The sequence below is a fragment of the Orcinus orca genome, chromosome 1 (genome assembly GCF_937001465.1).
Source record: "Orcinus orca chromosome 1, mOrcOrc1.1, whole genome shotgun sequence".
In the NCBI taxonomy this organism is placed as follows: domain Eukaryota; kingdom Metazoa; phylum Chordata; class Mammalia; order Artiodactyla; family Delphinidae; genus Orcinus; species Orcinus orca.
The window spans coordinates 86,443,508-86,461,418 of NC_064559.1; positions in this window are offsets into that span (position 1 = coordinate 86,443,508).

Sequence of the window (17,911 nt, forward strand, 5' to 3'; positions counted from 1 at the left end):
TCATTCACAAACCTGCAGAGTTATAAATGACAGCTATCGTCCAAAAATATATTGAAGTAAGGCTGCCAAGAGGACTTGAAAGCGGGGCAGAATTGCAGGAAACCGATTTCAGGAGGTAGACTGGAATTGCATGTAAAGCATAGGAAAAGAGGCAGAACGTCCACAATGATGCAATTGGCCAAAAAGGGCGTATGCGTTTTTTCCTGAATATATTCAGTTAAAATGCATACGCCCATTTTGGCCAACCAAGCAAGCTTGCAAAGGAAATCTGCACTACAATGAAGTCTCACTGTCCCCTGGTCAAAAGGGCCATCTGAAAAAAGTGTAAAATCCAGAAAGGCAGGACAGGCCATGGAGAACTGGGAGCCTTGTTATGCTGATGGGCGGGATGTAAATTGCCAACAGCCACTCTGGATAAGTGTATGGTGTTTCCTGAAACATTTAAAAAACAAAGCAACCAAGCCTAGGGCACTTCAACTTACGGTCCTATAGCTTAGGGAAATTAAAATCAAAAAGACACAGCCAACCAAGGTTTGGGACCGCTCTGTTTACAAGATCCTCGTTTACAGTACAAGTTCTATGTCACAGAGAGCGAAAAATGGATAAAGAAGTTGTTTTACTTACGTACAATGCAATATCACTCAGCAATGAAATCTATCTCATCAGGCTCATAGCAGCATAATGAGTGGATTCAGGTACGATGATTCTAATTGAAATAAGTCACACAGAAAAAGAAACATCATAAGATATCACTACTACACGGAATATAAACTTGGCTACACAGGAACTGAATTACAAAACAGAACAGGGTCTCACATGTAGAAAACCAACTTATGCTTGCTTAAGGGGAAAGGTGAGTTGGGGTGCTGCATAAAACCAGAGATTGAAATTAGCACAGATACCATTCCATAAGCCAAATATGTAATAGAAAGAGCTACTCCTTGCTCAACGAAGTGAACTCAACACCACATATTAAACGCCTAAGAATATATCTGACTAGTAAGAATCTTACAACCTATGGATTTATATGTCTCCGAAAGAGAATCAAGCGTGTGTACAGCAGCATAAACGCAGCAGTGATAGGATTGGTGAGGTTCGGTGAGCAAATGCAGACCCTTTGAAGTCATATTGCATGGTACCCATTCCATGGGTCTCAACTCTCCAGGTTTAAGGGATTCTTCCTTCAGCTAAAACATGCATGTGGAACCCAGAGTATGATCCACCGTGTGATCGGGAAACGTGTTCAAATGTGTCTCAGTTTTCATCCCCTGGTACTCGGATGCAACATTCCAGACGCTTTACTAACACTCTCCCCACTTGGAGAGTCAGTGCCTTTAACCTCCTGTTTGGCCAAGTTTGCAATTTTTGCGGAAAATGAACAGGAATAGGGATAACCAATGAGAGACTAGCTGGAGGTGTCTGGACGGGCAAATTTAACTCTCATTTCCCACCAGGAAGAGGAATTAACCAAAGGCTCAGCGTGCCATGCCGGAACCACACGAGGGACTGAAGCAATCCTGCGGTGTTGCGGCCAGCTCACAAGAAAGCGAGTTGAAGAAAGGAGCTCAGGGGCACTGTAATTCACAAACCTGCAGAGTTATAAATGACAGCTATCGTCCAAAAATATACTGAAGTAAGGCTGCCAAGAGGACTTCAAAGCGGGGCAGAATTGCAGGAAACCGATTTCAGGAGGTAGACTGGAATTGCATGTAAAGCATAGGAAAAGAGGCAGAACGTCCACAATGATGCACTTGGCCAATAAGGGCGTATGCGTTTTTTCCTGAATATATCAGGAAAAAACGCATACGCCCTTATTGGCCAACCAAGCAAGCTTGCAAAGGAAATCTACACTAAAATGAAGTCTCACTGCCCCCTGGTCAAAAGGGCCATCTGAAAAAAGTGTAAAATCCAGAAAGGCAGGACAGGCCATGGAGAACTGGGAGTCTTGTTATGCTGATGGACGGGATGTAAATTGCCAACAGCCACTCTGGAGAAGTCTATGGTGTTTCCTGAAACATCTAAAAAACAAAGCAACAGAGCCTAGGGCACTTCCACTTATGGTCCTAGAGATTAGGGAAATTAAAATCAAAAAGACACACCCACCCCAAAGTTTGGGATGCCTCTGTTTACAAGAACCTCGTTTACGGTAGAAGTTCAATATCACAGAAAGTGAAAAATGGATAAAGAGGTTTTGGTACTTACGTACAAATCAATATCACTCAGCAATGAAATCTATGTCATCAGGCCCGTAGCAGCATAATGAGTGGATTCAGGTACGATGATTCTAAGTGAAATAAGTCACACAGAAAAAGAAACATCATAACATATCACTACTACAGGGAATGTAAACTTGGCTACACAGGAACTGAATTACAAAACAGAATAGGGTCTCAAATGTAGAAAACCAACTTATGCTTGCTTAAGGGGAAAGGTGAGTTGGGATGCTGCATAAAACCAGAGATTGAAATTAGCACAGATACTGTTCCATAAGCCAAATATGTAATAGAGAAGAGCGACTCCTTGCTCAACGAAGTGGACTCAGCACCCCATATTAAACGCCTAAGAATATACCTGACTAGTAAGAATCTTAAAACCTATGGATATATATGTCTCCGAAAGAGAATCAAGCGTGTATACAGTGGCATAAAAGCAGCAGTGATAGGATTGGTGAGGTTCACTGAGCAAATGCAGACCGTTTGAAATCATATTGCTTGGTACCCATTCCATGGGTCTCAACACTCCAGGTTTAAGGGATTCTTCCTTCAGCTAAAACATGCATGTGGAACCCAGAGTATGATCCACCGTGTGATCGGGAAACGTGTTCAAATGTGTCTCAGTTTTCATCCTCTGGTACTCGGGTGCAACGTTCCAGACTCTTTACTAACGGTCTCCCCACTTGGAGAGTCAGTGCCTTTAACCTCCTGTTTGACCCAGTTTGCAATTTCTGCAGAAAATGAACAGGAATAGGGAGAACCAATGAGAGACTATCTGGAGGTGTCTGGACGGGCAAATTTAACTCTCATTTCCCACCAGGAAGAGGAATTAACCAAAGGCTCAGCATGCCGTGCCGGAACCACACTAGGGCCTGAAGCAATCCTGCGGTGTTGCGGCCAGCTCACAAGAAAGCGAGTTGAAGAAAGGAGCTCAGGGGCACTGTAATTCACAAACCTTCAGAGTTATAAATGACAGCTATCGTCCAAAAATATATTGAAGTAAGGCTGCCAAGAGGACTTGAAAGCGGGGCAGAATTGCAGGAAACCGATTGCAGGAGGTAGAGTGGAATTGCATCTAAAGCATAGGAAAAGAGGCAGAACGTCCACAATGATGCACTTGGCCAAAAGGGCGTATGCGTTTCTTCCTTGGCCAACCAAGCAAACTTGCAAAGGAAATCGGCAGTACAATGAAGTCTCACTTCCCACCGGTCAAAAGGGCCATCTGAAAAAGGTGTAAAATCCAGAAAGGCAGGACAGGCCATGGAGAACTGGGCGCCTTGCTATGCCGATCGGCGGGATGTAAATTGCCAACAGCCACTAGGGAGAAGTGCATGGTGTTTCCCGAAACATCTAAAAAACAAAGCAACAGAGCCTAGGGCACTTCCACTTATGGTCCTATAGCTTAGGGAAATTAAAATCAAAAAGACACAGCCACACCAAAGTTTGGGACGGCTCTGTTTACAAGAACCTCATTTACGGTACAAGTTCAATATTGCAGAAAGCGAAAAACGGATAAAGAAGTTGTGGTACTTACATACAATGCAGTATCACTCAGCAATGAAATCTATGTCATCAGGCCCATAGGAGCAAAATGAGTGGATTTAGGTATGATGATTCTAAGTGAAATAAGTCACACAGAAAAAGAAACAGCATAAGATATCACTACTACACGGAATGTAAACTTGGCTACACAGGAACTGAATTACAAAACAGAACAGGGTCTCAACTGTAGAACACCAACTTATGCTTGCTTAAGGGGAAAGGTGAGTTGGGGTGCTGCATAAAACCAGAGATTGAAATTAGCACAGATACCGTTCCATGAGCCAAATATGTAACAAACAAGAGCTACACCTTGCTCAACGAAGTGGACTCAACACCCCATATTAAACGCCTAAAAATATACCTGACTAGTAAGAATCTTAAAACCTATGGATTGATATGTCTCCGAAAGAGATTCAAGCATGTGTACAGCGGCATAAACGCAGAGGTGATAGAATAGGTGAGGTTCAGTAAGCAAATGCAGACCCTTTGAAGTCATATTGCATGGTACCCATTCCATGGGTCTCAACTCTACAGGTTTAAGGGATTCTTCCTTCAGCTAAAACATGCATGTGGAACCCAGAGTATGATCCACTGTGTGATCGGGAAACATGTTCAAATGTATCTCAGTTTTCATTCCCTGTTACTCAGGTGCAACATTCCAGACGGTTTACTAACACTCTCCCCACTTGGAGAGTCAGTGCCTTTAACCTCCTGTTTGGCACAGTTTGCAATTTCTGCGTAAGATGAACAGGAATAGGGAGAACCAATGAGAGACTAGCTGGAGGTGTCTGGACGGGCAAATTTAACTCTCATTTCCCACAAGGAAGAGGAATTAACCAAAGGCTCAGCGTGCCATGCCGGAACCACACTAGGGCTTGAAGCAATCCTGCGGTGTTGCGGCCAGATCACAAGAAAGCGAGTTGAAGAAAGGAGCTCAGGGGCACTGTAATTCACAAACCTGCAGAGTTATAAATGACAGCTATTGTCCAAAAATATATTGAAGTAAGGCTGCCAAGAGGACTTGAATGTGGGGCAGAATTGCAGGAAACCGATTTCAGGAGGTAGACTGGAATTGCATGTAAAGCATAGGAAAAGAGGCATAACGTCCACAATGATGCACTTGGCCAAAAAGGGCGTATGCGTTTTTTCCTGAATATATTCAGGAAAAAACGCATACGCCCTTTTTGGCCAAGTGCATCATTGTCGAGGTTCTGACTTTCTTCATATGTTTTCAGTGCAATTCCAGTCTACCTCCTGAAATCGGTTTCCTGCAATTCTGCCTTGCTTTCATTGCCTCTTCATAGCCTTACCTCAATATATTTTTTGAAAATAGTTAGCCTTTATAACTCTGCAGGTTTTTGAATTGCAGTGGCCCTTAGCTCCATTTTTCAGCTCTTATTTTTGTGATCTTGCCTCATAACCACAGGATTCCTTCAGGCCCTATTCTTCTTCTGGGGCACCTTGCTGTGCCTTTGGTTAATTCTTCTTACTGATGTGAAATTAGAGTGACATGTGCCCATTGAAACTGCTACAGCTAGTTTCTCACTGGTTCCCCCATTCCCATTCATCCTCCGCACTAACTGCAGACTGTGCGATACCAGATCTTAAAGGCATTGACTCTCCATGAGGGGATGTTGTTAGTAAAGTGGCTGGAATGTCGATCCGGAGTCCCAGGTGAGGAAAAATGAGGTGCGTTTTAGAAACCTTTCCCGATCATATGGTATACCATCTGCTGGATTTCCCATGCATGGTTTAGCTGTAGGAAGATTCCCTTCAACCTGGAGTGTTGGGACCCTTGGAATGAGTAGCACGAAGTATTGCATTAAACTTTCGGCAGTTGCTCACCAAAGCTCACCAATCCTCTCAGCCCCAAGTGTCCAGCCTCATGTCTTATCCAGCTGTGGGTTTATATGTGGTCAATCCAGGTTGCATCACAGCCCCTGAGCAAATTTTGTAAGAATTTTTCTCTCTTTCATTGTTTCTGCATTTTGGTTTTAAAATTTATTTCTATAATGGGGTTTAGCTCATTTTCACTGCTGTGTTTGTGCCACTCTGCACACACTTGATTCCCTTATGGAGATATATCAATACATGGGTTTTAAGATTCTTATTACTCAGATATATTTCCCTGCGGTGTATAGGGTGTGTTGAGGCCAGTTCATTGAGCAAGGTGTAGATCTTGTCTATTACCTATTTGGTTTATTGAACGGTATCTGTGTTAATTTCAAACTCTGGTTTTATGCATCACCCCACCTCTCCTTTCCCCTTAATCTGACATAAGTGTGTTTTCTAAATGTGAGACACTGTTCTGTTCTGTAATTCATTTCTTGTGCAGCCATATTTACCCTCCCTCTATAAGTGATATCTTATGATATGTTTCTTTTTCTGTTTGACTTATTTCAAGTAGTATTATCGGACCTAAATCCACTCTTTATCCTTCTACTAGCCTTATTACATTGATTTCATGGTGAAGAGATATTCCATTGTACATAAGTACCACATCTTCTTTATCCATTGTTCTCTTTCCTGGGATATTTAAGGTGTACTGAAGTTGAGGTTCTTGTAAACAGAGTAGCCCTAAACTGTGGTGTGCTTGTGTCTTGTTGATTTTTAGACTTCCCTAGATATACTCCCATGATTGGAAGTGTCGTATGCTCTGTAGCTCTGTTTTTTAGATGATTTAGGAACCACCATACACTTCTCCAGAGTGGCACTCGGCAGTTCACACACTGCCCATCAGCGTATAAATGCTCCCTGTTCTCCATGGCCTGTCCTGCATTTCTGGTTTTTACAATTTTTTAGGATGGCCCTTTTGACCGGTGGGAAATGAGACTTCTTTGTTGTGCACATTTGCATTGCTTGCTTGCTTCGTTGCCCATAAAGTGCGTATGCGTTTTTTCCTGGATATAATCAGGAAAAAACGCATACGCCCTTTTGGGCCAACTGCATCATTGTCGAAATTCTGCCGCTTTTCATGTGCTTTAAAGACGAGCCCAATCTATCTCTTGAAATCTGTTTCTTGCAATTCTGTCTTGCATTCAGATCCTCTTCTTTGCCTTACCTCAACATATTTTTGGACGTTAGTTTTCATTTATAACTCTGAAGGTTTGTGAATTGCAGTGACCCTGAGCTCCAGTTTTTAAGTTGCTCTTTTGTGAGCTGGCCTCAAACCCGCAGGATTGCTTCAGGCCCTATTTTGGCTCTGGCGAGGCGGGCTGAGCCTTTTTTCAATTCTTATTCTTAATGGGAAATTAGAGTGATATGTGCCCGTCCAAACCCCTACAACTATTCTCTCATTGGTTCCCCCTCTTCCCGTTCATCCTCCTCACAATTTGCAAAATGTGTGAAACAGAAGTTTAAATGTGCTGATTCTCCAAGTGGGGAGATTCTAAGTAACGTGGCTGGAATGGTGAACAGGAGCACCAGGAGAGGATAAATGAGCTGCATTTTAGACACATCTCCCGATCACATGGTGTACAGTCCTCTGGGTTTTCCATGCATGTTTTAGGTGTAGGAAGATCCCTTGAACCTGCAGATTTGGGACCCATTGAATGGGTACCAGGTAGTATTACTTTCAAGGGTGTGCATTTCCTCAGCCAACCTCACATTTCTCTTAGTGCAAACAGTTTCCAGCCTTATGTCTCATGCTGCTGTGGGTCTAGATGTGTTCAATCCATGTTGCATCACCGTCCCTGAGGAAAAGTTGTAAGAGGTTTTCTCTGTCTCTCTGTCGTTTATTTTTTTCAATTTATTACTATATTGGTTACAGCTGATTTTCAAAGCTCTGTTTCTTGCCGCTGTACATCCACTTGATTCACGTACAGAGAGACATCAGTAAATTCTTTTTCAGATTCTTACCAGTCGTATATATTCTTTTCCGGTGACTTGAGTGTGCTGAGTGCAGTTCTTTTAGCTACCGTGTAGGCCTTGTTGATTATCAGTTTGGTATTTGGAATGGTATCTTTGCTAATTTCAACCTCCTGGATGATGCCTCACCCCTCCCCACCTTTCCCGTTTAGCAGCCTGACGCGTGTTTTCTACATATTTGACTATGTTTTTGTTTTGTAATTTATTTCATGTGTAGCCATTTTGGATTCCACCTTTAAGTGATATCTTATGATATGTGTCTTTTTCTTTTTGAATTAAGTCACTTAGAATGATCATACGTAACTCCTCCGGAGTTGTTACAACTGGCCATATTTCATTGATTTCCAGGCTGAATAATATTCCACTCTACCTAAGTACCACAACTCTATCCATTTTTTCCCTCCAGAGACATTTAAGTTATATCCTAGTCGAGGATCTTTTAAACAGAGAGGGGGTAAACATTGGGGTGCCTGTGTCCTCTCGATTTTTGTTTTTCCCAAGATATACGCCCATGAGTGCAAGTGCCCTATGCTCTGTAGCTCATTTTTTAGATGCTTTAGTAAACACAATACACTTCTCCAGAATGGCCATTGGCAATATACATTTCCACTATAAGTCTCACAGGGCTCCCTCTTCTCCTTGCCCTGTCCTGCATTTCTGTTGTTTATGCTTTATGAGGATGGCTCTTCTGACTGATGCGAAGTGATATCTTTTGTAGTATTGACTTCCAGTGCCCACCTGTTTGGTTGGCTAAAAAAGTGTATGCCCTTTTCTTGAATATATACAGAAAAAAACGCATACACCCTTTTTGGCCAACTGCAATGTTGGCAATGTTCAGCTCCTTTTCTTGTGCTTAATGGCGAGTCCTTTCTACCTCCTCAAATCCCTTTCCTGCCATTCTCCCTTGCTAACAAGTCCTTTTCTCTGACATTCCTCAAGACATTTTTCAGTGATGGATATTTTCAACTCTGCAGTTTCGTGAATTTTACTGCCCCTGAGTTCCATTGTTCAACTTGTGTTTATGGGAACTGGCCACAAAGCAGCAGGATTTCCTCAAGCCCTATACTGTTTCCATGGGCAACCCTAGCCTTTGGTCAATTCGTCTTCCTGATTGGAAATTAGAGTGACATGTGCCTGTCTGAACACCTAGGACTTGTCTCTCATTGTTCCTCATCCTTCCGCTTCATCCTCTGGACAAATTCCAAACTGTACGCAACAGGATGTTGACAGTGCTGACATCTCCAAGTGGGGAGACTGTTAGTAAAGACGCTGGAGGGGTGAACCCGAGCACCAGGAGATGAGGAGATGAGATGCCTTTTCCAAACTCTTCCCCATCAGACGGTATACCATCCTCTGGGTGTGACAGACATGTTTTAGCAGTAGGAAGAGTCCCATTCATGTAAGGAGAACACCAGGGCTTTTTCAAAATCAGTGTCTCCCCGAAACCCAAACTGGGGAATTTTTTAAGCTACGGCTACACATATGTTCATTAAGGGCCTTGGGAAGTAGGCAGAGTCCAAACTTTAGATGATTGAAGTCTTCAGGGTCAGAAGCACTCACCACTGGCTTCCCTTAGGTTACACTTTAACTGTCATTGATAGATGATGTCAATAAAATTATCTATTCTTTTTCCGATTATTTCCCCTTATAGGTTATTGCAAAATGTTGAGTGTAGTTCCCTGTGCTATACAGTAGTTCCTTGTTGATGATCTATTTTATACATAGCAGTGTGTATGTGTTAATCCCAAACTGTTAATTTATCCCTCCTCCCACCTTTCCCCTTTGGTAATAATAAATTATAAGATTTTATACTTCTCAGAAATGGGGGAGCTGAAAGAGAGGTATCATTTTCAATGGAAAAGCATTTAAAACAAGATTGAAGCTTTAACCAAGATTATTAGATGTACATCCTTGGAAAGAAATCACTTCATTTCTCTAATATTGACCTGACAAATAAGACAAACCTTTTCACTGAACTTGCTTATAATAAAGTGATGGTAATATCAAATGGAAGTGTTAGAAACATCTTATTTTACCCGAGCCTTATACACTGTTCTATGTTAACTACAGTTTGGCTCACACATCTGTTCATTGAGGTTACAATAGTCTCAATTTCTGTTACTGATCCTCCAGAGTGGACCCCAACAAGTGTCCCCCTGCCCAGTGTCATTGGGGCCAACAGATCGAGACTGAGTTTGGTTCACAAGCAAAGGGAACTTTATATTTTGACCAGAGAATGGAGAGGTGAGAGCATGCGCTACCCCGTGGGCTGTGGGCTGGGCTGCTGTGTAGAGATCCTGTCAGAGTCAGTGGGAGGGAGGGGGCGGAGCTCTCGAGGGCCGGGTTGGCTGCAGCTCAGGCTCTATATCGCGGAGTCTGCACTGGGCCCCAGGAGCTGAGGTGTCGTCCCAGCCATTCTGCACTAGGAAATCTGGTCTGAAGTGCCGGGTGTGGAACCTCTGCATGCGGGACCCTAGGAGCACATGAAATTAGACAAAGCACAAAGGATAAAAAAGGTTAGACTTGACTTTATTGCCCAGATTCTATTTTTATCTCCCACGGACTTTTAATGGGCTTTGCTGGGGACAAACCCCTCCTCTGCCTTTTGTCCCGTTCCTCATTCTTGGAGTGCTGAGGGTGCAGACCCTTCTTCTGTAACTGCTGAGTGCTGAGTTGGGAGCCCTCATACCCGGGGTCGAGGGTCAGAGCTTCTCCCCAGCAGCCTCCAGGTGACGTTGATTGTCCCCAGGACCCCTGCCTCCCTGCTCGTCCACCTGAGCACCAGCATTGGAAGTGTTATAGATTCTAATGACCTTTAAGGGTCCAGGAAAGAGATGTGCAGAGACGCTGTGGGGACCGGTTTCACCCCGCCCCACATTTGTTCGGCCACCTTAGGCTGACAGATTCTGCCAGCCTAGATGCTCTGACCAGTAGTTAGGCCCTTGAATTTGGGCCTTGAATTAGGCCCCTGAATTAATGTACAAACAGCACCAGGTGTCAGAGCCCTGCCCGCTCAAGTCCCAGACAGTCCAGGGTCAGTGGTGATCAAGGACCATGATGGCCACTGAGTCAACAGCCTTTTGAAGTAAACAGGAGTCCAGCCGGTCTTATTGGCCACCATCATCACGGTGTCTGTAGGCTTTTCTATGGTGACAGTGTGATATACATTTCCCCCGCCAAGATTATTAGCTCCCCTCTGGGTGCAGTAAGTCCTGCAAGCAGTAGTCTACTCTTTTGGGACACACTCTTGTTGTTTTATGAGAGAAACTCCAGGTCAAGTGATGTTCACATGAGTCGTCATGGTGCCCTGTTGCCCCCGGTTATCTCTCTGGATGTTGGAGTTGGAGGGCCTCCTCGCTCGAGGTTGGTGTGCCCACGGAGCGAACCCTGCAACTTCAGGGCATGGTTGGTGCTTAGGATCACCACGTGGGGTCCTTTTCCCTTAGGAGGGAGGTGGCCTTTTGGGCTGCTGATTTCCAGGTTTTTAGATACCGCCAGTATCTTGGCCAGATGTGGCAGTGGGCCAAGCCCCTTGGTGACCATAGTTTATCCTACCTGGATGGCATTCTTGCATTGTTCCATTTCAAGTGGTCCCAGTTTTTGCACTAATTCTCCAATGGTGATTCACCTTTCACCGGGAATGTAAAGGTCAAAGGGTTTAGCTAAATTAGGGAGTTCCAGGGTAAGGGTCTGAATTGACTGCTCTTTCCATTCTTGAAAGACCACTTCTGGATTCTTTTCAAAAGGATCATCATCTTTTCCTTTCAGTGTTTCATATAGAGGCCCAGCTAGTAGACTGTAGTTAGGGATCCAGAAGCAGCAAACCCTGACCTCCTCAGGAACTCCTAAGCTGTCTTCTAGTTTTAGAAAGGGGTAAGGCTGAAAATGGTTTCTTCCCTTTCCTGGGATGGGCTTCTCCGACCTTCTGTGAGAATGAAGCCCAGGCAGGTCACCGCAGTCTGTGATATTTGAGCTTTTTCTTGGACAACTTCTATCCTTTATTGGTTTGGTAGTTCAGAGGCCTCCTTAGTAGGGCTGGCGATCAGAATGTCGTCTGCGTACTGAAGGAGAATTTCCTTTTCCAGAGGTAGAACTTTTAGGTCTTTAGCTAAGCTTTCCCCAAAGATGGTGTGGGAATTTTTGCACCCTTGGGGCAAGACGGCCCAGAAGTATTGTTTTAGTTGTATGTTGAGTCCTGCCACTCACAAGCCAAAATTTCTTGTGACTCTGGGACTAATGGAATACAAAAGAAGGCATCATTGAAGACTAATACAGAATACCATGTCCTGGTGGTTGGTAGAATGACCAGCAGGGTGTAAGAATTAGGAGCAACTGGAGGTATATCCTCGGTGGCTTCACTGACTGTCCTGACATCCTTTACCAGGTCCCCAGCAGCCCCTCGGGCTCTCGTGGTCACACCAATCGCAGAATATGGAGCTCACCTGGGCAGGTACCCCACCCCCACCCCAGCCCACGGGGCTCTCGTGGTCAGGACCCTCCCAGGATACAGAGCTACCCTTGCATGTACCGTGGCAGGGCTGGGCACACAAGAACCATGCACATAGCCCTCATTGCAGAGTACCCCCAGCTCACCTGTCGCTCAGAGCTGACACAGAGCACCTCAGAGCAGGACTTGAACTAACAAACAGCAGCTGCGACAGGTCTGTGACCCTGGGCATCACTCTGTGTGGCCTCCCTCCACCTGGTCTTCCAGAGACTTCCACTGCACCCAGGGCACCAGGCCTCTGTCTCCAACCACCACCCACCCCTCCTCTCCCTGACTCCTGGGTTCCTCTCATTAGGAGAGGGTTTTCTTGAAGTTTTCTCCCACTCATGGGCCAGATAAAATGATTAGAAAACAAGCCAAAGCTGCAGCCCCTTGTCTATCCTGACTCTCAGGAGCCAACACCTGTTCCTTGGACCTGGCCGGTTCAGCAAGTTCCATTTTCTGCAACTGTGAGCCCCTGAGGGGTGATGATTGGCTGACCTGGGCAGCCTTACCGTGCCGGCCAGCCCTCCCCAGGTGTGCCTGGGGTGAGATCAATATAAATACCACTTCAGGCAGCAAGAGCCCCTGCAGCCGTGCCTGACGCCATTTTCTCTGCCCTGTCAGCAGTCTCGGGGATGGGCTGGTGGGAGGGAGTGAGAGGCCACGGCTTTGTGGGTGGCCCAGTGTGAGTGGGGCTCTGCTGGACTTTCTGCAGCAGTTGCCAGGCTGCCACCTGCTAAAGAAGAGGATGTGTCACCCATAATTGCTGCTGGAATTTCTCCCTGGGCAGAGGTGAGGAAGGAAAAAAGCAGTGGGGGCAGGGACAGGACGGGTATCTCAGGCAGGGAAATGGAAATCTTCCAGAAGAGCACCCAGGGCCAGGACCATCCTGGCTGGCCTGCAGGCACCAAGTCGGCCGGCATGCTGTCACTCGTGTGGCTCTATGGCCCTTCCTCTAGGCTTTCAAGTCCTTGTATATATTCAGGTGTTTTACCTGGGACGCGTGGGAATAGTTCAGCAGCAACTGGCCTGGGGCTCAGCTCACATTTACTCACAGATGCCTTGGCATGGTGCCCCAGCTTTGCAATGAGGACGCTTGTTGCGTGGGGGCTGCTGGCTGAATGGGAGACGATTCCCCACCACTGACCAACTTCAGAATTGTTTACAACTGGAGCAAGTGCCCTGATACGGTTTTCCTCTGTGTAACTGGTGGGTTCTGTGTTTTTTTTCTCTTTTTCGTTTTTGGTTCAAGGTAGATTTTATTCCTGTTTTTTGTATTTATAGATATAAGTATGGAAATAATTTATTCATATAAATACATGTATGTGAAGGGAATAATTGTTTTTTCTGTTTTATTTTTTAAATTTTATTTCTTTTTAATTTTGAATTTTATTTTATATCTTTATACAGCAGTTTCTTATTGGTTATCTATTTTATACATATAAATGTATACATGCCAATCCCAGTCTCTCAACTCCTCCCACCACCACCACCCCAACAGCTTTCCCCCCTTGTTGTCTATACATTTGTTGTCTACATCTGTTGCTCTATTTATGCCTTGCAAAATGATATTGCATTGTACGTAAGTACCACAACTTCTTTATCCATTTTTCTCTTTCTGCGATATTGAACTTGTACCGTAAAGGAGGTTCTTGTAAACAGAGCCGTTCCAAATTTTGGGGTGGCTGTGTCTTTTTGATTTTAATTTCCCTAAGCTATAGGACGATAAGTGGAAGTGCCCTAGGCTCTGTTGCTTTGTTTTGAAGATGTTTCAGGAAACACCATACACTGCTCCAGAGTGGCTGTTGGCAATTTACATCCCGCCCATCAGCATAACAAGGCTCCAAGTTCTCCATGGCCTGTCCTGCCTGTCTGGATTTTACACTTTTTTCAGATGGCCCTTTTGACCGGGGGGAAGTGAGACTTCATTGTAGTGCAGATTTCCTTTGCAAGATTGCTTGGTGGCCAAAAAGGGCGTATGCGTTTTTTCCTGAATATATTCAGGAAAAAACGCATACGCCCTTTTTGTCCAAGTGCATCATTGTCCACGTTTTGCCTCTTTTCCTATGCTTTAAATGCAATTCCAGTCTACCTCTTGAAATCGGTTTCCTGCAATTCTGCCCCGCGTTCAAGTCCTCTTGGCAGCGTTACTTCAGTATATTTTTGGACGATAGCTGTCATTTATAACTCTGCAGGTTTGTGAATTACAGTGTCCCTGAGCTCCTTTCTTCAACTCGCTTTCTTGTGAGCTGGCCGCAACACCGCAGGATTGCTTCAGGCCCTAATCTGGTTCCGGCACGGCACGCTGAGCCTTTGGTTAATTCCGCTTCCTGGTGGGAAATGAGAGTTAAATTTGCCCGTCCAGACACCTCCAGCTAGTCTCTCATTGGTCCTCCCTATTTCTGTTCATCTTCCGCAGAAATTGCAAACTGGGCCAAACAGGAGGTTAAAGGCACTGACTCTCCAAGTCGGGAGAGTGTTAGTAAAGCTTCTGGAATGTTGCACCCGAGTACCAGGGGACGAAAACTGAGACATATTTGAACACGACTCCCGATCACACGGTTGATCATACTCTGGGTTCCACATGCATGTTTTAGCTGAAGGAAGAATCCCTTAAACTTGGAGAGTTGAGACCCGTGGAAGGGGTACCATGCAATATGACTTCAAAGGGTCTTTATTTGCTCACCGAACCTCTCCAGTCCTATCACTGCTGCGTTTATGCCCCTGTACACATGCTTGATTCTCTTTCAGAGACATAGCAATCCATAGGTTTTAAGATACTTACTAGTCAGGTACATTCTTAGGCGTTTAATATGTGGTGTTGAGTCCATTTCGTTGAGCAAGGAGTAGCTCTTGTCTATTACATATTTGGCTTAAGGAACTTTATCTGTGCTCATTTCAGTCTCTGGTTTTATGCAGCACCCCAACTCACCTTTTCCCTTAAGCCAGCATAAGTTGGTTTTCTACATTTGAGACACTGTTCTGTTTTGTAACTCAGTTCCTGTGTAGCCAAGTTTACATTCCGTGTATTAGTGATATCTTATGATGTTTCTTTTACTGTGTGACTTATTTCACTTAGAATCCTCATACCTGAACCCACTCATTTTCTGCTACAGGCCTGTTGACATAGATTTCATTGTTGAGTGATATTGCATTGTTCGTAAGTACCACAACTTCTTTATCCATTTTTCACTTTCTGCGATATTGAACTTGTACCATAAAAGAGGATCTTGTAAACAGAGCCGTCCCAAATTTTGGGTGGCTGTGTCTTTTTCATTTTAATTTCCCTAAGCTATAGGACCATAAGTGGAAGTGCCCTAGGCTCTGTTGCTTTGTTTTTTAGATGTTTCAGGAAACACCATAAACTTCTCCCCAGTGGCTGTTGGTAATTTACATCCCACCCATCAGCATAACAAGCCTCCCAGTTCTCCATGGCCTGTCCTGCCTTTCTGGATTTTACACATTTTTCAGATGGCCCTTTTGACCGGGGGGAAGTGAGACTTCTTTGTAGTGCAGATTTCCTTTGCAAGCTTGCTTGTTTGGCCAAAAAGGGCGTATGCGTTTTTTCCTGAATATATTCAGGAAGAAACGCATACACCCTTTTTGGCCAAGTGCATCATTGTCGACGTTCTGCCTCTTTTCCTATGCTTTAAATGGAATTCCAGTCTACCTCCTGAAATCGCTTTCCTGCAATTCTGCCCCGCTTTCAAGTCCTCTTGGCAGCCTTACTTCAGTATATTTTTGGACGAAAGCTGTCATTTATAACTCTGCAGGTTTGTGAATTACAGTGCCCCTGAGCTCCTTTCTTCAACTCGCTTTCTTGTGAGCTGACCGCAACACCGCAGGATTGCTTCAGGCCCTAATCTGGTTCCGGCACGGCACGCTGAGCCTTTGGTTAATTACTCTTCCTGGTGGGAAATGAGAGTTAAATTTGCCCGTCCAGACACCTCCAGCTAGTCTCTCATTGGTCCTCCCTATTCCTGTTCATCTTCCACAGAAATTGCAAACTGGGCCAAACAGGAGGTTAAAGACACTGACTCTCCAAGTCGGGAGAGTGTTAGAAAAGCGTCTGGAATGTTGCAACCGAGTACCAGGGGATGATAGCTGAGACATATTTGAACACGTCTCCCGATCACACGGTTGATCATACTCTGGGTTCCACATACATGTTTCAGCTGAAGGAAGAATCCCTTAAACCTGGAGAGTTGAGACCCGTGGAATGGGTACCATGCAATATGACTTCAAAGGGTCTTCATTTGCTCACCGAACCTCTCCAGTCCTATCATTGCTGCGTTTATGCCCCTGTACACACGCTTGATTCTCTTTCAGAGACATAGCAATCCATAGGTTTTAAGATACTTACTAGTCCGGTACATTCTTAGGCGTTTAATATGTGGTGTTGAGTCCATTTCGTTGAGCAAGGAGTAGCTCTGGTCTATTACATATTTGGCTTAAGGAACTTTATCTGTGCTCATTTCAATCTCTGGTTTTATGCAGCACCCCAACTCACCTTTTCCCTTAAGCCAGCATAAGTTGGTTTTCTACATTTGAGACACTGTTCTGTTTTGTAATTCAGTTCCTGTGTAGCCAAGTTTACATTCCGTGTATTAGTGATATCTTATGATGTTTCTTTTTCTGTGTGACTTATTTCACTTAGAATCCTCATACCTGAACTCACTTATTTTCTGCTACAGGCCTGTTGACATAGATTTCATTGTTGAGTGATATTGCATTGTTCGTAAGTACCACAAATTCTTTATCCATTTTTCACTTTCTGCGATATTGAACTTGTACCATAAAAGAGGATCTTGTAAACAGAGCCGTCCCAAATTTTGGGTGGCTGTGTCTTTTTCATTTTAATTTCCCTAAGCTATAGGACCATAAGTGGAAGTGCCCTAGGCTCTGTTGCTTTGTTTTTTAGATGTTTCAGGAAACACCATACATTTCTCCCCAGTGGCTGTTGGCAATTTACATCCCGCCCATCAGCATAACAAGGCTCCCAGTTCTCCAAGGCCTGTCCTGCCTTTCTGGATTTTACACTTTTTTCAGATGGCCCTTTTGACTGGGGGGAAGTGAGACTTCATTGTAGTGCAGATTTCCTTTGCAAGCTTGCTTGGTTGGCCAAAAAGTGCTTATGCGTTTTTTCCTGAATATATTCAGGAAAAAACGCATAAGCCCTTTTTGGCCAAGTGCATCATTGTGGACGTTCTGCCTCTTTTCCTATGCTTTAAATGCAATTCCAGTCTACCTCCTGAAATCGGTTTCCTGCAATTCTGCCCCGTTTTCAAGTCCTCTTGGCAGCCTTACTTCAGTATATTTTGGACGATAGCTGTCATTTATAACTCTGCAGGTTTGTGAATTACAGAGACCCTGAGCTCCTTTCTTCAACTCGCTTTCTTGTGAGCTGGCCACAACACCGCAGGATTGCTTCAGGCCCTAATCTGGTTCCGGCATGGCACCCTGCACCTTTGGTTAATTCCTCTTCCTGGTGGGAACTGAGAGTTAAATTTGCCCGTCCAGACACCTCCAGCTAGTCTCTCATTGCTTCTCCCTATTCCTGTTCATCTTCCGCAGAAATTGCAAACTGGGCCAAACAGGAGGTTAAAGGCACTGACTCTCCAAGTCGGGAGAGTGTTAGTAAAGCGTCTGGAATGTTGCACCCGAGTACCAGGGGACAAAAACTGAGACATATTTGAACACGTCTCCCGATCACATGGTGGATCATACTCTGGGTTCCACATGCTTGTTTTAGCTGAAGGAAGAATGCCTTAAACCTGGAGAGTTGAGACCCGTGGAATGG